The sequence below is a fragment of the Ptychodera flava genome, chromosome 7, assembly GCF_041260155.1.
Source record: "Ptychodera flava strain L36383 chromosome 7, AS_Pfla_20210202, whole genome shotgun sequence".
NCBI lineage: Eukaryota > Metazoa > Hemichordata > Enteropneusta > Ptychoderidae > Ptychodera > Ptychodera flava.
This window is the reverse complement of record NC_091934.1, coordinates 45920559-45939429: the sequence shown is the minus strand read 5'-3', so window position 1 is coordinate 45939429 and position 18871 is coordinate 45920559. Positions and strand designations below refer to the sequence as shown.

General features: G+C 36.0%; 1 protein-coding gene across 3 annotated transcripts in view; it reads left to right on the top strand.

Annotated features, from left to right (window-relative positions):
• Nucleotides 1-18871, top strand: part of LOC139137710 (uncharacterized) — a 107180-nt gene that overhangs the window by 17580 nt on the left and 70729 nt on the right. The window contains exon 1 of one of the 3 annotated variants that reach the window (XM_070705952.1): nucleotides 5811-5933. The exons of the other annotated variants lie outside the window; for them this stretch is intronic. The gene's annotated coding sequence lies outside the window, so the exon portion shown is untranslated. Of the gene's footprint in view, nucleotides 1-5810; nucleotides 5934-18871 lie in introns of those variants that run through there. 3 annotated transcript variants of the gene reach the window in all.

Sequence of the window (18871 nt, the reverse complement as noted above, 5' to 3'; positions counted from 1 at the left end):
TAGAAACCATATAAAAATTATTTTCATTAAATGGCCAAAAGATTGTTTCTCTGCTACCAAGTGAAATCATTGACTATCGTTACTCTGTCTGTGCTAAAGCAACTCTGTGATGTTTGAACTATTAACCATTTTAATTAGTTCCAGAGACCAGCTCTGGAACTGTTAGTTTTTGCTCACTTTCCTTCTTTCTTTCTTTCTTTCTTTCTTTCTTTCTTTCTTTCTTTCTTTCTTTCTTTCTTTCTTTCTCTATTTCCGGTTTTACTACCATAGAACATGCTATACACAAATTTTACCTCAATTACCCAGAATGCATTGCGACACGCTTATGATGTCATCGCTCAGCTCGGACGGGTTTTACGGGCATTTCTTGTTTGTTTATTTATTTATTTTTTATTTGGCATTGCTCAACTATCATATTGCGTTCAGTTATTAATAATTCTAGCTTTCTTTCGCTTTGTTTTTTGTTGTTTTTTGATTTTATTTTTCTCTAAATACTCGCCGTACGTGGCGCTATACTGTTTCGCCCGAATGCTCATGGGTTGAATGACATTAACAATGGCCGCATATCGATCGCTTCGCTCGCACACAGAGAGAAAATTAGCCTTTCCCTAAGTTTACAAGCGCGGCTGAGCACATCGTGTACCTAGGCGAGGTGGGTGTGCTCGAAAACGATGGTCAATGCAAATTTGGACTCAAAATCGGCTGTTTTGGCGGAGAAACTGCCCGACAGCCCTGCCATGCAGAGCTAGGCATTCATAGTGAACGTACTGTCTGTCACGCACCAGCATGCGTTGGCTGCACAGGCTTGCTGTTTTCTGGGTAGTTTCTATAAGTGTAGTTTATTCTGCGTTTCGACGTTCTCTTCCGTAGATTAGGCTACGGAAGAGAACGTCGAAACGTAGAACTACACTTATAAAAACTACCCAGAAAACATCACGCCTGTGGTTGGCTGCACGTAAAAGCAACTCAACTTTCCAAAATCAAACAGTCAGTATCTTGTGAAAACAGCGACATAGCAATGAAAATTGTTTTAGTCTGTGCTTTTAATCAAATGAAAATGCATGTGGCTCAATTTCAACGGCCTAGGTCCGATGTTTCCTCTCGTCTGATCATCGTCGTAAATCACACGCCTCTTTACGGCAACAACTCAGCGCTACCCGTCAAGCGATTGATTTTTGCGTAGGTCAGCTGAGCGAAAATTATTGCTCTGGCTCGCGAGAATGTCGTCTGATAAACATTTCCGTGCGTTGTCGCCCCCGTATGTATCTGTTGTGTTTTTACCGTACATGTAGGCATTTGTAATCTGTGTACTGTAATTCCCCGGACTGTCTTGCTTTTAGTTGTATTATGGTGTTTACTTAGCCCTGCGCTGTGTGTTCTGCTACAGCTAATCACCCCGCTCTGTGGTGAGCGGGGCGATTAGCTGTAGCGGAACACACAGCATCGTACGCAGGGCTAGGTGTTTACTGCTATTAGCCCTGAATATTAAAATCTAAAGCACTCTTTCATTCTGCAGCTATCTTTGTCACACATTGTCTTGTTTCTTCCGCTGCTCTGGTCTCTGGAACTTCGCTTTTGCTTGCAAATGCTTTCTTGTTAACATTTCATTTTTCAATTCCTTACAAAGTTTTAGTAATTCATTTTATAAGCCTGTAAACCTTTGTTATAACCTCAGTAACTGTGGAGTCTTCTATTAATTTTGAAATACAAGTGATTGCTATGCATTTTTATCATTAATGAGCTCTCTTAGTATTTAAAATTTTCTCAATTCCCAAGAAACTACTTGAACATTTGTATGTCACATTCGATCATTGTTTGAGATTTCAAACATAATTCATGAGAGAAAATGCCGAGAGAGTTTGACCGGTTGACTTGCTGTTAATTTTATGCAGGAAATTACAATAACAATGCTTGGTCGAATGACGCAGTGCCTTGAGGGTGGGATCACCAGTGGTATATGGGGAGGAGTACCTTCCCGATGGTGATAAGTGGTGCAGATTACCGTCGCCTAGTTGACTGGCGTATACGCGTGCCAAAAGACACCTATGGTTGATTTCCTGTTGACCAGTCGGATGGCAGAGTTGCAAATACCTGGACTGAACCATTTAGTTTTTTGTGGGTGTCGGTGGTACTTTGACAATATAAGTAAAAATGCACATATATTGAGTTTATTGTCTTGTTTATGAGCGGCCAGTATTTCCAACAGCATAAATTATGTGCATTTGCCCTTGAAGGAATAAATAATTTTCGAATAAAACATCGCGAATGTAACTACATTCCTTAAGCTCGACGTACACTTAAGTGCCCCAAAGAACCATGAAATCGCCCGACTTTCGATTGAAGAGATGAGTTTTGCCAAACCGCGTATACAGAAAAAGTGGCAGATGACTTTATTTTTAGAATCATAGACAGTATAGCGAGATGTAAAAAATGTGAAACAGGCTCCCCACCTAACTATCCTAAATGTTTTTGTGTCGAGTTTGTGTTTGATTCGTTTCGAAAATGTGTTCCTACATTCTTATCCGATTGTTTGTGTTAATGAAATGTTTGTTTCGCTTTGGATATTTGTAGAGAAGTTTGGATTAGTGTGTACGGTAATGTTTTGTTTGTGTGGGGAAAGCTTATGGCGAGACGCAGCCGGACCTATGTTGTTACAAAAGTTGATAGAGTCGCCCTTTGACGCTTGCGTTTCGAAACCCGAGTGTGGTTTCTCATCAGTCGCAGTGTAGATTCTTTCCTTAGTTTGTGTTTGTGAAAATTTATTTTAAAGCATTTTAGTGGTCTTGCTTTCCGATTAGCGAGGCAAGTATATTAATTTTGGTCACGTTGTGAGTCCGTCTGGTGGTTCGGTTTGTTTGTTCTATATTTCTTTACTTCGGTAAATTTGTTTTGACTGGTGTGTCTTTTAGATTTTTGCGGAGGTTTGTGAATTTTTAGGCAATAAGTACCACTGCGGGGTACGGATTTTATGTTTATTGGATCAAGATACTTACAAGTATCCTGGTTGATGTGCTTGTTCTCGTACATTTTAATTAATAGTTCATTTACTTTGTTTACTGTTTGTTCTGGCTTGTTGTGTATAATACTGAGTGTTACGTAATTGCCTTTCGCATTCGAGTACGTAATCGTTTGTGTTGACAATAACGAAAAACCGACCCTTGTCGAAGGGTTATTTTCCCAAAATTTGTCCAATGTTTGCAAGCTGGTTTATCGCGATTCTTTTGGCACGCGACATGTTTTGTTTCCTTGTTTGAAAGGGTATCTCTAGAAGTGCGAGTTTAGCAGCTTCAGATAGCTTTCAAGTTTTTGTTTTTTTGTTGTTCGTGGAGTCCAATTTGACTTTTCTTTGAATTGGTGTTGTTGCAATTGTTTGTGTCTCACGATGTAGCGTAGTCACATTATACGACTTTATTTGTTGAAATCCTGAGGTGGTTTTATTCTGTTTGGTTTTGTTGGTGTCCGAATGAATTTTAAGGCTTTTGCCTAGTACTATTTTTCGGAGTTTCATAGTTTGAGCGATGATAGGTTGTTGTTGAATTTCATGTTGTTGTCGGCTTTTCTTTGGAAATAGCTGATTTATTTCCACGGCCATGTTTTCTGTTACGTTACTGTGATTGTTTATTTTGTATTTAATGTTGTGTTTCAGTTGTTTGTTATGTGTACGATTTTTGTTATTTCTTTTAAGTGTTTGTGTGTTCTATGTCATCTTATCGTATTTTTTGGTAGTTCCCTTTTTGGAGTATTTGGTGGCCCTGAAAAGGGCCGCTTGGTATGGGTTTTTGTTAGCGCTTGGCGCGTTTGTTTTGGCGATAAGCCTAGCTTTTTATGCTTCTTTTCGCCGATTCGATGTGCTTGGTGAGTAGGTGTTTGCCGCCTTCTTGTCACTGTGTGTGCTTACATGGACAGTCTGCATAGCCCTTGAATGTGGTCTCGATTTTGATCAAACTTACAATTTAGGAGTATATATCAAAACTGATAAATGATTTATGTGATTACTGTAGCTATAGATAGGCTACATTCAGGACGGGCAGCGACGGGCAGTAATTAGTAGGCAAAACAGGTGGTTTTCACCGTGGGCAGAACTCTGTGCAATGATACTGAACATTAATAGTAAGCCTGTCACCTTGAAGGTAATGCTGTAGGTGAAACAAGGACACACGATGGTACAAACAACACCACAAGTGAAACGTACACACAGAAATACACGCGTTCCTACGTTGTGCCCACCGGGCCACGCGATTAAAATATGACTGATACTGCTGGATAGTGTTAATTGGGTCGGTAAACAGTCAATTAATAGTTTAATTGACTACCTGGGTGATTGGCAGGTCGTGTCCAACGACGCATATGCAAAGCAGGCCAAAAGACAAAAGCCCCCAAAGTTATTGACAGCTGGCCAGGGGTCACCATGAATACGTAATGAAGCTTCACTACGCAGAAACTGCGTAGTCAAGCCCTTCTTAACCGGTCAAACTCTCTCGGCATTTTCCGGCATGAGGGCCTTTTTTGTCGTTGGTCAGTGATGAAAATGAGGATCACATTATATTACAAAGTCCCTACTTCGCTGTTTTTAGGTAACTTTTAGGTTTTTTCCGTATGCCCTTTCAGTTCTACTTGTTTGTGTTGTGTAAACCATGAAACTACCGCACATGATCTTGGAAACGATTTGGCATGGTAAATGCGTCCGTTATCAATAGGCATAAAGTGTGGCAAGTAGTTTTATGAACTTTTCAATTTATCTGTCTGAAAGCAATCAAGTTTGCAAAAGCAGCAGTAGATTCATATTGCATCCACTACATGTACAGATATCATTGTTGATGTTAATTTGACTGTAGATCACGCCTCGGGGACAGACATTCAGACTCTCAAACTTTTACAACTCTCTTCTGATATACCACTTGTGGGGATTCATTTTGAAGCTCTTAGTATAACAAAACTTTTTATCGGCTCACTTTTTCGAAAATCGAAAATTTTATTTTTTCCCTATAGAGGTAACACAGGGATGGCAGCCATTTTGAATGTTAAATATCGGTAAATCTTGAGTAATTTGTTTCTCTAGTACCAAACTTTGCATGGTGACCCCTATTTTTATTCTTGATTTTGAAAGAGAATGGCTGAAAGTTTCATTGAGGAAAGTTTGGGCAAAAGTTTAAGTCTTTCACTTTTGAGGTGCATACCACCTTAATGTGGATATTATATGTGATAATCTGGTTCCTAGTCACTCATTTCCAAACCATACCTCAAGGCACCAATTCAGTCACTACCATATAAAACCAACAGTACATCAGATGATGTACCAAAAGTTTTGTTTCCTCATACACTACCATACAACATACATGCATAAAATGATGTCTTGATCTGTACAGAATTGTGATTGTGACCTTTATTAGAACAAATGTCAGCCCCAAATTGTTCAATTAACAAATGTCAGCCCCAAATTGTTCAATTAACAAATGTCAGCCCCAAATTGTTCAATTAGCTATGCTGATAGTGTAAGTTTTCCAGTGATTCACAAAATAGAGAAAAAAGCTATAAATTCTGATGTTCACCATGCGCTGTGGAAATTCACCATCCCTCTACATCCTGATGATATTACAATAATGTCCTTGAAGTCATACAGAAGCCAACTTTTGTTGCAGTAATTTATGGTAATTTATGACAGAACTTATCTGCTGTGGTAGCTAGCAAGTGCAATCATTGCAATTGTTTACTGGCCACCTGAGGGTTGCTATGGCAACCAGAGATTTTATTCTGTCATGAAGAGTCAAGTAGCTGGAATTGATCCAAGTGGTGGCTATCCTTAGTTTACTATGCTACTATCACATACCAGAACACAGTATAGCCGTTATTAGGGTAAATAGTGATCGGCCCTCAGAGGAATACTTACCAGTAGCTTGTAAGTAGTATCAGTGGTCAAGATCATTTAGACTCATGTAAGTTATTCTCTTATTTTATTCTAATAGTTTTCAAAAAAGTTGAAGAATTTTCTGTTGGTCCTGCAGTGATCTGTTGACACTGAACTGATGTGAACAGTGTAGCCAATACAACTTGTTCTTGCATGTCTCCTGAACTGAACACTGACATAACTCGTCAAGAATTTCACATCTAGTGATACCAGGTCTTGCTGTTCTAGATCCCACATCTTGTAATTTTTCTAAAATTATTACTAAAAATACTGCATCAATCGCAAAGATCCCTCTAATAGCAAGGTTTGCCTAGCCTTGTACTTCTACATTTATAGTTTTTGAAGTGTAAAGTATTTGGTGATATTTCTCACTTGAAAAGGATCAAGGTTTATAGTGTGATCTGATCGTTGTTCTAGCTGCTGTTCATGTGGCAACTGTTTTCTTATTGCTACAGTATTTAGTTACACAAAACAGAAACTACAAAAATTGTCCACAATTTGTCCACAATTGTTCTAAATATTGTCAAAGTATGCTACTTCATAATGTCTGGCATTAGGCTTTAATAATACTGCCAGGAAACTGAAATATGGAACTTGTGCCGCATGAACCTTACAAAAAAACACATGACACTGATTGACAGACACGACAAAAGTCTATATGTATAGTATGTCTGACTGAAGATCAATCAGGCATTCTTCTCTGTAAAACTGTCTTTAGAGTGTAACAATAATATAAAGTGTTCTTCACAAAGCTAAAACACTGATTTTGTTTTCATCAGAAATTCTGTATAGTGCTTAAAGTTGTCTTCAGTTTCATGATACTTGTAAATATTCCTTCATACTTAAATTCTCTTTTTTCCCTGACTTTTCACTGTTTTTCAAATATACAGGTATATTTTAATATGGTAATATGCATCTTCATAAGGAAGGTGTGCAGAGATAATTTGTTCCTCATGGTTGCTAAAAAAATTGAGCATTGTTTTGAAATTAGAATACAATGTCGGAGAAAATAGCTGTATATAGCAGTCTAAATAATTGTACTAAACAAATTTTCCTTGTATGTAAGAGCCATTCTCTGTGTATAGTCATCTAGTACTATCCACAACATATGGCACAGAAAGACAAGGCAAGACTGTATGCGGCATTATCCCGTAAAGCTTTTTTGTGTGTTCATTTTATACCTAGCAACATCTTTAAAGTGTGTTGTGTCAATTTGTTCAGCAACACCCCCATCTGGTTTGCTGTGCAGGCTTAATTCATCATAAATGCCACAGATACCCAGTGTCAGTGTACAACTATTTGGATTCAATTCAAATATCACACAAAGTGTTTACAAAATTTACACAACCTTTTATTAGCTACTGACTTTATCAAAAGTGCCATATTACAAAATTTATACAATTTTATTGTTAGTGTGTACGTTAAACTTGCCCCTAATTGTTAACTTGTTTATCGATTCAACATTATCTTTTACAATGTTTTGGTTATGTAGATTGATATACAAACTCAAAGTTTTGATCACAGTGATTGTGGGCCATAGTTAGTTCTACTGGTTTTTAGCAGTGAATTACTTAACTTATATAACTTTAGTATATGAAAAATGAAATAACTTTCAGTGGCAAATGATACAATTGTGGCAAAAGTATATAGAGCAAAAGTTAAAAGATATCTTTTATGTTACATAATGATAGCTCTTCATATTACCCAATCATGTGACAATGTTCTAAACGAATCAGAGATAAGATATCATGGCTATCATTAATGACATCATTTTCAACCAATGATAGCACACCTTTGCCAGTGCATATAGTTAATACTGTCCAATCAGGTTTAATCTCCAAATTGGTTTACTATGGTTGTAAATGATTTTAAGGTAGTGTGTGTACATAGTAACATATCTTCTACTAGTCACCAATACCTTTAAATTTAACCTTCCAAAATTGCTCTTTTATTATTAATGCATTTTCACGTGTTCATCCTAATACATAGTAGTTTGTGCTTAACTATAAAACTATAATCATTTGATCTAAAGAGGTCAATTTTAGAATTTTCTTTGAAATAACAATATGTGACTGAGGGAACAAAGAATTAAAAAAATCAAACCATGGAATGAGAAAACACTTTACATGTCATCTTTCCATGTTCTCAGTATACCGGATAATATGTGTATACCGATACTCATAACAAATTTTGCTGAATTAAATATTCAAAATGTAACACTTAATGATCTTTCCATTATGATATTCCTAACATTTAGACAGATTCTGATATTACTATCTAGTACCAGTTGAAGAAAGCATTTCTGACTTTGATCATCCTAAAACAACCATATTTACTGATTTTCAAAATTCAATATAGCTGCTACCCATGTGTAAACTACTTAAGGAAAATTATATTTTTGAAAACCTAAGATAGTGAAAATTTTTAAAACTCTGAGAGCTTTAAATAAGTCCCGCAAGTGGTACATCAGAAAAATTAGTAAAAATTTGAGTCCGAAAATGTGTCCCTGAGGCGCTCTCTACCTTAAACTGACTCAGCAACTTACATGTAATGAAGGGTCTTTGTCTTTTGTAAACTTGGGTTTTCACTTGTTTCTGACATTTTATATCCAGCAAATTTTGACTTCTAAGGAAAGAAGATATTGTCCTTGATCGCAAATCAAACTTTTCATCCAATGCAAACACGTACATCATCGCCTCTCAAGGAAATCAAATTAGAAAAACCTAAACACTCAGTACAATCATAGATCATAATACACATGTATACTCACTTTCTCTGTCTCTGCAGTCTCTGTCTCTGTAATCTTTCAGTTGCTACAAAATCTGACAATCCCATTTCAAATTTAAAAAAACAAAACTCGAAAAAAGATTCATCTGAGATCAATACCAAAGGTTACAGAACCGTAAAATTGTTTGCATTTTTGTATTTCTAGAAACCGACATTGAATACTTGCTTGAATTTTGGTCATATGCAATATGGTGCTCAATGATTCTTTCAGCGTATTGAAGTTGGATGTGGTTTCATTTCATTTTAACGGGTCAATATACAAGACATGGAGACAATGAGGCAAGGGATAAGCATTTCTAGGTTTTTGAGATCCAAAGAATGGAATATTGTGTCTGCCTTGTCCTGTGCACTCAAACACCATTCCTAGGTTTGTTATCATAGGTTTGAATCTGACAATGTGTTTAATCAGATGTGATAAGAGCAAGCTCAACCACACATGATAAGACTGGCTGTGTATGGTAACTGAGTTGTTCTGCACAGGAGACCGCTGGATGGACAATTCACCTGTCTCCTGGGAGACAGCGTGCCATTGAATAGAGGTCAGTCAGGACTGACAAAGGAGTGGTGCACCATGACGACCTGTGAGTGAATTCAATGATTTAATTAGAGGGGAAGGCCAACCCATATCACACCTGTGACATAGCTAAACTATTAACTTCTAGAGCAAGTTAACACGATTTTGGAGTATCAATTGTGGGGTGTATCATGACAAGTATTTATCTACCTCACAATACTTCTTCATCGTTTGATATAAACACAAATTTTTTTCATCTTCATTGACATGCGTGCAGTAGGGGGGGGTTCAGATTCTCAAACTTTCACTATTCTGTTATTTGGTCTACTACTTGTGGGAACTCATTTTGAAACTTATGGAGTAGGTAAAATTTTCACTGGCTCAGTTTTTTTTAATGGAAAATTTTATTTTTCTCCATAGAGATCATGCCGCCATTTTTTATTTCAAAGATTGGTAAATGTTAGGTCTAATTTGTTTCTCTAATACCAAAATTTGCATGATGACCCCTGATTTTCATTTTTGGCTTTGAAAGTATGGTTAAAGGTTTATTTCAGGAAATTTTGCGCAAAAATGAGGCGCAAACTGCCTTAAAATTACTGTAAATATGAAACTTGGCTGTTGATGTAGAAATCTGACTCTCCAGGTAGTATAATGTTTTTGGCCATCTGCCAAGTTTCATGCCATATCTACATCCTTGTTATACTGAAACCAGTAATCTGTAAGTTTCTTGGCCACTCCTTCCTTCCTGAGTGTATATCAAGGTTAGTATACAACAGCTTGCCTGAACTGTGGTGGATCTCTTTCAGCGTGGAGAAACCCTCAGCACCATGACTGGCATTCTCAAATGCACACCCCCACTTTCGTGTAAACATGTCCAACATCACCATTGATAACAATTGATATGAGCTAAACCATTGTGGTGACAGGGTTATAAATTGACCCATTCATCTCCAGACTCTGGTGCACCTCACTGTTTTCAATAGGTAGGTGGACCAACATTGGTGGTGCACCTCACTGTTTTCAATAGGTAGGTGGACCAACATTGGTGGTGCACCTCACTGTTTTCAATAGGTAGGTGGACCAACATTGGTGGTGCACCTCACTGTTTTCAATAGGTAGGTGGACCAACATTGGTGGTGCACCTCACTGTTTTCAATAGGTAGGTGGACCAAGGTTGGGGTTGAGGATAAATTACAGTGTAACGTAAGAATGACTGAACATCTAGAAAGTTCCCACTATACTTAAATAGACATACACTTACATGTAAAATTCTATAATAAGGCATCATCACTGTGTAACTGACAGCCTTTTACCACAGAGAATGGCCAAAGCAGGTCAGGTTTATATAATACTAAGCTGAAAGCGCCTTGGGACCCGACCTTTGACCTCTATCAAGTACAGATCCCTTTGTAACACTGCAACACTATATCAACCATATTCAGTATATTTGGGTTTAAACTACACATGTAGGCCTGAAAGTGTTAAGGTGAAATGCACTTCAAAAGAGAAAATTTAAAACACTTCATAGTATCGAAGTTAGAAAATTAGTAACCATTTTCATTTATCAAGAATAAAAGTTTTCAGTGGGCGACAATGAAAAGTTCAGGATTAGAAGAAACAGATAATCTGAAATTCACCGATATTTGATAATCCAGTGGCTACCACGCTCTTTTTTAATTTTTTATACAAAAACTTTTATTATAAAAGCAGAATGTTGAAAACTTCATAGCTCCACAGACTTCATGCAGCAGACCAGAAATATATTGTAAAAATTGGTCTCCAAAATGTTGAAATCTTCATAGCTCCACAGACTTCAAGCAGTAGACCAGGAAAATATTGTAAAAATTGGTCTCAAAAACTTGTCTTTTGGATGCATTCTATTATAAAACACATGATTGGTTGACTGATAGTCTAAGAGTTTGATCCTTTGAGTGCTGAAGTCAAATTTTGTCGCCTTTAAAAAATGTATCCCAGTCAAAGTTCTTCAGATTTTTGCCAAAATTTTGATGAAAAACTGCAGCCAAGAAAATGTGAAGTCTGCTTGGTCCAAAATTATTTTAAAAATTACAGAAAAATTCATAAACACTGGTAAAATGTTGCAGTAGAATTTTGGTGGGAAAGATTACAGCACTCAAAGGGTTAAAAGGAATGCCGTGCAATCATGCACTGAGTAACCAGCATACCTGAAACGACTCACTTCATTCATTATATTCCATGGAATTTAAGTGTCTACTCTGGTAAAATACCATACACTCTCCGCTTCAAAAGATTTCATCGTTGAATTTCGTTAACCAGATGCTATCCATGTTGTCAGGTGTTGGGCAGAAATCGACTGAGGATGTTAAACCGCTTAGAATTCAAGTATTTGTAAACAGTATCTGACAACACCCTATTCACACAACAGAGACTAGCACACTTGACATATCTATAATGTTCATGGTACAAGCTTCTGATAGAGTGATTGGCATTGTGAATTCACATATGCGGTTTTCATCTAGACAGGGGGATGGGGGGATTCCCTCTCTGTTGACATGTTGGCACTTCCAAGTAATTTGTCAAAGGGGACCAACCCTCCATGAAATGGTGCCATTCACACCTTAGAGATACGAGTACAACGCATGAACTCGTAAAATCCCACCTAAATTTTCTGGTAAGGGGGGAAAATCCCCCTGTTGATGCATCCTGGATGAAACACTGCACATGTGGTTGCACCATGTAATAAAATGTACAGATCACACATGGTGTCATGTTCCTAAACACAGTATGATACTGATAGCATTAATTATGTTCATCAATTGACTTGGATTGATTCATGTTGATTTCAGAGTTCCCTCATTAATATGCAAAAATAAATATTTGTCTGAAAATTTTGTCAAAAGTTTTGGAAAACTAAGATTGGTAATTTTCAAGACGACTAAGGCATAAACATAACTGAGGTGGTCCATCTTGCAAAGTCTCAGCATTTGAAAATGTGAATTTTTAGCTACTATAGACTATAGTCTATAGAAGCTATTGGGATAGGTATCCGTCCGGCGTCCGGCGTCAGTCTGTATGTATGTATGTATGTATGTATGTATGTATGTATGTATGTATGTATGTATGTCCGTTTGTGAGGCGTCCGTCCACTCAAATATCTTGAGAACCGCAGTAGTTACTGATTTGATATTTGTTGTGTAGATGAAAAATATTTGAGAAACTAATTTTTAGCTCCCATAGCCATATGTATATATGGCAATGGAAGCTATTCTTATAGGCTAGGGAAATGTCTGTATGTCTGTATGTCTGTATGTCTGTATGTCTGTCCGTCAACATCAAAAACTCCAAAACCGCTGCACATTTCATCTTGATATTTGGTGTGTACATGGATGATGGGCTGTAGATGAGATTTTGTTCAAATGAAGTTGTCATTGCCAAAAATATGCAAATTAAGTGAAAAAATGTAAAAACAGTCAAAATTGAAAATCTCAATAACCACTGTGCAGATTACATGAAAAATTAGCATGTAAGTACTTTGGGCTGACCTGAAATAATTGTCCTTTTTTTGATTTTTTGATATTGTTGAAAATATATAAATTAGTGCCAAAAAAGACGTTTTTGGTAAAAAATCTTCTTCTTCATGAACCGCTGGTCAGACAGCTTTGATATTTGGTATACAGGTCCCTAGGGATAACCCAAATTGGATTTGTTCAAATTGTGATGAAATATGCAAATCTGTATTTTTAAGGAATTTTTTTGTCATTTTTGGTCAAAAATTTATTTCATCAAAACCGCTCGTCTGACAGCTTTGATATTTGGTATACAGGTCCCTAGGGATAACCAAATTTGGATTTGTTCAAATTGTGATGAAATATGCAAATCTGTATTTTTAAGGAATTTTTTGTCATTTTTGGTCAAAAATTTATTTCATCAAAACCGCTCGTCTGACAGTTTTGATATTTGGTATACAGGTTCCTACAGATAAACTAAATATGATATATAGAATATATGATGAAATCTGCAATTTTGTATTTTTGGTGCAATTTTTGACATTTTTGGTCAAAAAATGTGTTTCTCAAAAACTACTTGTCTGATGCCTTTGATATTTGGTATACAGGTTCCTGGGGGTTCTCCTAGTGTGATATAGTGAAATTTGATGAAATCTTCAATTTTTGTATTTTTGGGTCAATTTTTGCCATTTTTGGTCAAAATATTTGTTTCTCAAAAGTTACTCATGTGATAGCTTTGATATTTTGTATACATTTTTATACATAATTATGATGAAATCATCAATTTTGTATTTTTGCAGCTAATGTTGCCATTTTAGGTCTGGCCATCCTGAAATGAGCTATCAAAGATCTCAACCATCTTCATCAATACATATGTCGCAAAAAGTTGCTCTCTACATAACACAGCAGAGCTCTGTCGACCATTGGGTCGCTTGTTTTTTTCAAAACCGCTGGTCAGACAGCTTTAATATTTGGTTAACAGGTCCCTAGGATGACCTTAGTGAGATGATTTCATACAGTCAGGAAATACTTAATTTTGTATCCATGTCTATAGTAGCTTCAGGGACATTGGCCCTATGTTTAAGATAATGTTGTGATTCAGTAAGCATTTGAAATGGTAAACTGTATTTTATGTTGAAATGCGGTAAAAAATAATGAGAAAACATAGCTGAGGTGATTTCAGCAGGTTTGGTTTCCAACAAATATATTGAAAGTTTTTTTCAATGTTAAAAAGTGATGGAGGGTGGGGGGGGGGGGGGGGTCTTGGCAGATTTTGAAAAAAATCCAAACAAATGTCAATAAAAAAATCAGCCACAGAAGGTTTGTCAAAAAGAAAAGGTGGGATAGTGGGAAAAAAAGAATGTACAGTGTATCGGATAAAAAAGATGTTCCTCATCAATCTTCCAGACAACCCCCTTTTATCAAATGGTACACCCCTGATGTACTTTTGTGTGCCATTAAACATGCAGTGTATTTTAGTTTAAGATGTCAATCAAGTTAGGTAAGGATTTGAAAGGAATAGTCAAGTTCACAACAGTTTAACTTTATCTCTTGTGTCATCATCCTTGTGTAATTGGTTAAGTTTGTAAGTTGCTCCAGATGTGGATATACCAGCTGTTCTGGAAGAAAACAATGTTTACTTTTCCCTGTAGGGTTTCTGAGTTAATGATTGCATGTTGAAATCTCTCCATGTATCTGGTGCATGGGCAAAATGTAAATATTGGTTGCATGTTATGTATATCAGTCTATGTCAAATATTGTAAATGAAAAATCAAGAACAGTTTGCTGTGTGCTTGTAAAAGATAACATGTATGTCAATTAAATTATATAAAATAATTAAATATTAAATATTAAATTAAATTATTACAATTATTCATCATATTAAAACTGCCTTGCAGTTTGATTGTCTTAAAAATTATCACAGAAGTAGAAAATGAAAAGAAACTAATCAAATTGCTGTAACATATTCACCCTCAGTGTCTGTAGGCCTATACTTAACTATTTTATCATTACATTCAGCTTTTTGTTATATCTTTATCACTCTCCATGGGCCAAGGCACACTTGGGGTCAATGTCATCACTCTGTGCCAGTCTGTGAATGTCAGTCTGTCTGTATTTAGGCCCATGTTTCGATACAATTGGTGGTTTGTTTTGATAACTATATTTGGTATATAGGGATAACCTAGCAATACAATTTTTTTGACAAAATGTGACATGACTTCGGTGACCTTTGACCTCAAATATACATATTTGTCCATAACTCAGTAACCACAAGTGCTACACCCTTCATGTATAGTATGATGGGACACCTTATGATGCCACATATTGTACCTCATTAATTATGTGCATATCTAATTTTGAGCAAGCCAATAGAGCCACAGGTCTGATATTTGATATATAGGGATAACTATAGGAGAGAATTTTTTTTGACAAATGTAATGTGACCTCGGTGACCTTTGACCTCAAATATACATATTTGTCCATAACTCAGTAACCACAAGTGCTACACCCTTCATATCTGGTATGATTGGACACCTTATGATGCCACATATTGTAGCTCATTAATTATGCACATATCTCATTCTGAGCAAGCCAATAGAGCTGGATGTCTGATTTTTGATATATAGGGATAACTATAGGAGAGAAATTTTTTGACCAAATGTCATGTGACCTTGATGACCTTTTACCTAAAATATATGTTTATGTCAATAAATAAGTAACTACAAGTGCTATGTCCTTTGTATTTAGTAGGATGGGAGACCTTATGACAACACATGCTTTACCTCATTAATTTTGCACACATCTAATTCTGGGCAAGTGAATAGAGCTAGAGGTCTGATTTTTTGGCATATAGGGATTAATTAGCAATATAATTTTTTTTTCAAAATGTCATGTAACCTCAATGACCTTTGACCTTGATTATACATATATATGCATATCTCAGTAACCACAAGTTCTATACCCTCCAATTTTGATAGGATATTAGACCTTAAGATGTCACATCTTGTACCTCATTTATTATGCACATATGTATTTCTTGGCTGGCCAATACTGCTACAGGTCTGATCTTTTTTCCCGATTTAGAACCATAACTTAGACATGCCTCATGTGTTTCAAATTGGGAACAACGACATAGACCTATTTGCCCATAGATCTCAACATATACACTCCAGTGATACTTCTTAATGACCACATTTCCCTGCCCCATCAAGATTAATACTCCTATTACAAGTGGGGACTGTCATTGTCAATGACTTGTTTAGTTAATGGTTGTATCACAGTATACGATATTTCTAATTCTGTATTTTTTCCATTTTATATTCTGAATAAATACATTAAACATATTTCACTGTCTCCAGTACATTACATTTAAGTATTTTCACTTCATGCACTTTATCCCTTTCACACATGTTCAAATATCTGACCAGAGAACAAACACTAAATAGTCCAGGATGGGAGCTACAGTGTCATTGACGCTATTTTTTTAATTTTTTGATATTGTTGAAAATAGGCAAATTAATGCCAAAAAAGGTGTTTCTGGTAAAAATTCTTCTTCTTCATAACCGCTGGTCAGACAGCTTTGTTATTTGGTATACAGGTCCCTAGGGGTAACCCAACTTAGATTTGTTCAAATTGTGATGAAATATGCAAATGTGTATTTTTAAGGAATTTTTTGTCATTTTTGGTCAAAATTTGACTTACATTGTATGTAATTCTTGTACTGTATAAACCCTATCAATTCACCCAGAAAAAAATAATTAATATGATTTTAAACAATTGAATTAATTAGGAAATCCTCAAAGCCAAAATAATTTTATTGTAGAATTATCAGAAAGTTCAACTTTTTCTGACAGTTCATAGTGAAATGCTTACCATCTTGGAGGATTAAAACATGTAAAGGCAACTTTCCTGAATCCCAACTTTGACATATTCTGAACCGTCATTTATTGTGCCCTGTATGTTATCTAAAAGAAATTGCTCAAAATAGTCAATAGAAATAGAGATAGAGATAGGGAAAGTTCTAATTTCCATTTATGGTTGACTTGGTAAGGATAAAATAAAATTACGTTTTGAGGAAAAAACAGAGTGGTCAATTAAAAGAGTGGTCAAAGTGATAGGGGTTTTATGGTAAAGCTGGGCTGTAAGATTCCTCATGTGCTATTTATAGCAATTATGCAATCTGTGTAAACAGTACAATCAAAGTTACAGATTCCTTATAATGCTTTTGATGACCTTGAACTTCTTAAGTTTCAAACATTTGTATCTTTAGTGTGCTTTCTCTGAGTATGTACAGTCTCAACTTATTCAACAGAACTCACAATGTTAATCAAAGATATCCACCTTCTTCATCAATACATGTGTCACAAAAGGTTATTCTCTACATAACACAGCAGAGCTCTGTCAACTGTTGAGTTGCTTGTTCTTTCAAAACCGTTGGTCAGACATTGGTTTACAAGTCCCTAGGATGACCTAAGTGAGATAATTTCATACAGTCAGGAAATACTTAATTTTGTATCCATGTCTATAGTAGCTTCAGGGACATTGGCCCTATGTTTTATTTAGTGGCAAACCATCATGTGACACTTAACTTATATCATTCTGTAACTCTGCATCATTTTCTGCAATATTGTAGAGTATGTTGTTTTCATCACAAAAGATTCTTGAACAAAATAAAATTATCTTGCAAATAGAGATTTAATCCATCTTATAGAATTAGACAAAGTCATTTTACCAATTGTAGGGTCATAGCAGCCATTTGATAGCCTTTCAAGTATTGATGTCATCTTACACAGTGAAAGTTGTATAGTTCCAGTATTTTAACCCTTACACACCCCCCCCATCCCTGATATGATTAGATTTGTAAAATTGAAATCCTTACCAGTTTCACTGTTTGGCCCTCACTCACACCTTATAAGACTGATGAAAAATTGAAGACTTTGGTATTGTCAGCAACAACGTACGATACAGAAACCAAAATAGAACTGTTGGCAATAAAAGAGATAAGCTTTTATCATAAATTGTATGACTACATATACTGCAATCCAGGATATATGTATACTATTTTTCACAAAGCACAGAACTGACATAAAAACATAAAATGTTCAATTTCACAATCCATATTAATTATATCAGTTACAAAATGTGCCTTAAGTGAGTCAGGATAATGCTAATTTTACAAACACTGACACTGAAACCTACACAGGCGTGTAGGCACATGACCCTAGACAGATAATATTACAGGGTGACTTCTAATTTTACAAACCTAGTCTAGACTTGTACCACTTCTGGAAGGAACAGTACCAATTAGGCGGTTACTCAGACTGCAGATAGTTTCATTTTTGCCAGTTTTTAGCAAGCTACAAGGTGTGTGTGACCAACATCCTTGCTGCTCGGTAACATTTTGAATGCTGACATATCTAATGAGTACCATACTTCTGCGTTGTTTTCTGCTATCGAACTGCAACTGTAGTTTGTAATCTGAACCAGTCAGATATACACCCTGACCGTTGTAGCTGGAACAGTGAACTTATGGCACTCTTCACCCTGTACGGAATTCATATACAATGATTTGCAGAGAACCATGTCTGTCAGGTTTACCAAATCATTGGTAAGTTCAGTTTACCATGTTTACCATGTTCTACGCTTCATCACAAAGACGATACCTGGTACCTACCCGTCCCTGTGCCAAGTATGGTCTAGTCCTTTTGTGTTGTGTGGAAAAGTTGAAACTGTATTGATTGAAATTGAGATGAACTAGTTCACTGTGAATCAAGATTTCTTGAAATGATTCCAACTAACAAACTATCGCAATAGAAAATATCACAACAAAACATACCAGCCATATTTTTCAAATTATGAAACAACTGTCAAGAGAAACTGATAAAATATTTGACAATCTTGTAAATTTCTATCTTCTACGTTTCCAGGACATAACATCAACCCCATTTTACTTGACTTTGATGTCACTATGGAAACATATACTGATTCATTTCAAATCACACAGTAGCCATGAATAAGAAAGATTATTTGTTCACAGGGAGGGTCATTGCCAGCACAGTTGCTCTAATTACAGTTTAGGTTAACAGTTGTATTGACATTGGTAAACTGTTGACACAGGGGAATGGCAATTGCTTGTAAGTTCTATTATGTAACAAGATCAAACATGCCACTATCTTGAGA